Source organism: Halyomorpha halys, unplaced genomic scaffold (assembly GCF_000696795.3).
Source record: "Halyomorpha halys isolate HHAL.00 unplaced genomic scaffold, Hhal_1.1 Scaffold864.1, whole genome shotgun sequence".
Taxonomy (NCBI): Eukaryota; Metazoa; Arthropoda; class Insecta; order Hemiptera; family Pentatomidae; genus Halyomorpha; species Halyomorpha halys.
The window spans coordinates 184,141-187,698 of record NW_027114646.1 but is presented as its reverse complement, the minus strand read 5'-3'; positions in this window follow the sequence as shown (position 1 = coordinate 187,698).

The window sequence follows — 3,558 nt, the reverse complement described above, 5'->3', positions numbered from 1 at the left end:
ATAGAGGAACTGGGTAGAATAAAAATAACGGATGAAAACTGCTTGGATAGAGAGCATTTTGGGAATAAACTTTGAGGTCGGGGTTGTTGTGGGAAAGGACAGTCGAGGAAGAAAATGGTAAGATGGCTCAAAAAAGCAGAGTTGCAAAAGGAAGAGCATACCAATTATATAAATGGCCAATGACAAGCAATAAACAATTATCATGGAAGTGACTGAAATTACACGTATTTTCTAGCCATTTAATTTCAAAATTAAAAAAAAAAGATATTATTATTTTTATTTACTAAATTTTAATTTATTTTTAAATGCTTTGTTAGGGTTTAATAAAAAACGATCTACTACGCAGATGGACTTGGATGGAAGTCCATACTCTATGCATTGTAAAAGCATAGCTTAATCTGCTATGGATTTCTTTAGCATGAAATAAACACCCTACTAGTATTATTATTAACTTAAGGCTTTTCCTCATTTTCTAATTTTGGTGGGAATAGCTGATTAGAAAAATAAAAAGCTTTTCAAAGATATAAAGTTGTAAGAATCGCAGTGAATGCTCCTTGGGTTGTAAGAAATAGCCAATTGCATCGGAAATTGGTGTTGTTGTTGGTTGGGGCTTTTGGGCGTAAAACCCTAAGGTCATCAACGCCCACGCTTCTCACTTTATAATTCTATAGTATCGGGAATTGTAAACGGAGTCAATAGAGGATTACATCAAAAAAAGGTTCATGAAGTTCTACTCCCAGTTACCTACTGTTAAAGGAGCAATGGCCTACAACCTGGGAAACCCAACCACAGCCCAAAGGCTGCTGCAGGACATCCTGTTATAAATTCAATATTAATCATTTGTGTTATTGGCACTCTAAAATTTCATTTTCTCTTCATCTTTTTCTTTAATTCACTTTCTTTTTTTCCATTAGAAGTCAATTATTTATTTTCTTAAATCCATATTCTTATATCCATATCCTTAAATGTCATTGTTTTTGTTCCACCTTTGTCTACTCTCATAGCCAACAAACCATGGCGAAACCTTCCATGCAGTCCCATCGGTTTCCTCTTATCAAGCAGAAGTTCCTGATTTACCATTAAGGGGTAATTTATCTCCGAAGGCTTAGAGCAGTGTAGCTGCAGTCCACTGTGTAAAATAATAGTCTAAAAGACTTTTGGGTTCGGCCAAAAAATGTACTGTGAACTTTCTAATATAAAGTACCAAATCATTATTAAGATATATCTTCTTGCGAAATGGGCAGACGTATATAACGTCAAATAATATCTTTTATTGAATATAAAACAGTCAAAATAAACTGAGAGTGTCCTTGCCTCAAATTAAAGGATTTGTGAGATGGTACACTCACAAATCTCTTAATTGACTGAATCGAGGGTGAGTAGTTGACGTAACATTGTGCCAAAAACAATAAATAATACAAAATAGAATGCTGAAATGTATATCTATCTTTCTGGATTACATTGACCTTGGTTGGTAATTATTAAAAACCTTAAACCCTGGCACAATCTCACCTCATTTTACGATATTCCTGCATGATGAACAGCATTGATTTTAGAATGGGTGCTTCTTCAGGTGAAGCCACGTACGAAATAACTTTATAAGGAAAAATTTTATTTTATTTTTTTTTTTGTCATCAACTAGAGCCTTGAAGTTTGTGACCACTAATTGATTAGATCCAAAGATCACTAGGAGGTAATTTTATTTTTATTTTATGTTTTTATTTATTTAAAAAACTACATTCATTATAGTCCGACCAGATGCCAATCTGCCATCTATCGGTCGGTGCCAAAATAACACAAAAAAATTATAGACATAACTGAATTGTAATTATTATAATTTTGACTAATGGGGAGTTGTGGAGGCTTTACAATTTTTAAGCTAGTTTAAGTTTAATGTGAATTGGTCTAAAGTGATACTACTAATAATTAATAACTACTAAAATGAAAATAAATTAAAAAATAAAATAATAATGTTCTGATATTTAACGTTTCATTAGTTAAAATTTTCCTGCTGGTCCTTCATCCACTAAAAAACTTTGATACGTATTTTTTTCAGTAAAACATTCCATTTTTTTTTTCTCCGCTGAAAGAACATTTACTGTTTCTTAGTTTGTTAGTCTCATCGTTATTATTGATTTTGCTACCTTTCTTTTGTCGTTTTATAAATTCCCTCCAATATGAAATGTTTTTCTGTATTTCATTTTTGTCATCTTCGATCTTGGCTAATTGGTATAGAGTAATCTGATTTTTATCGGGTTTAAAATTATCACGTGTGTTGTCTTCACCTTCTCTTTCTCTACCTCTTCTGAAGAAACTAAAAATTTTAATGAAAAAATTAAATTAAAGTGAAAAGCTGTTATAATAATAAGTATGTGATAAATGAGTAATTTGCTGAATCTTATCAACAACTTCTCGATGCTTTCTTTTCTATTTTTACTTCCTCACTACCAAATACACAGATCTTTGAATTAATACTGGAATTTACATCCAAATTTTAAGTTTTAGAAATTAAGGAACAAATTTTGTTCCATTTCTGGAATTAACATAATTTATAATTCAAAAAAGAGTAAAAAAATTACAAAACCAATAAAAGTTTCCTGACGAATCAAAAGTAAATTGAAACACGAGAAACACTGTAATATTAAATTATGGTTAATTACTAATGAATCAAATAAAAAAAAAAAATCGAAATAAATGTAAAAATGATTCATTGAATTGAATAGTTTCTTTACTTTAAGGTGATGTAAACGACATCATTTACTTTATTTTGATGGCCTGGCTCTGAAAAACTTAATAAATCTACAAATTATAGCCTCATGTCGTCAAACGATGCATATAATCACATATACCATATATTTGTACGAATGATTTCTCTCAGTAAAGTGAAAACTGGGGAAATTCAGATGCAATGAACTAAATTGTCAGCTTAATGCAAAGTACGGAGTAACTGAATTTTAATAATTGAAATTTATTCCTATCCAGGTAAATGCTGGAGTTTCTCATTAGCGAGCCGAACTTGGGTTATTAATCTCAATTTATTGATGTGAGTATTAAAGCAGAGATCAAATTCACAGAAAAAAAGAGAAACCTCAGATATTTCTAAGATTCCAACAAATCATGATCTTTACTTTAAGTAATTGTAAACTTTTGTTTATGTATAAATGAAATGAAAAAATAACTTTATTCTGGGACATATGTACCCTAAGAATAAATACATGGTTCATATAGTGAGATTTTTATCTGGCGAGCGTTTACAAATTTTCAGATAGTAGAATGAAATTACATTGGTATATTGGCTTTACTACTGTTTATAATGTTAATCAATACTTGCCTATTTATTTGATTACAAAGATGTGGAGGTTTGGTTATTCAATAAATGAAGGAATAGGTGTTGTTTAAAGGAAAGAATGGATGAGGACTGGCGAATGGAGATGGGAAGAGAATTCCAGAGGAAGGTTGCATGTATGACGAAGGATTTGCTAAAGAAGGAGGTTCTATAGGAGGGCATATATAAATCATTCGGATGGGATCTGGTGTTTAATGAGTGGATGGATGAAC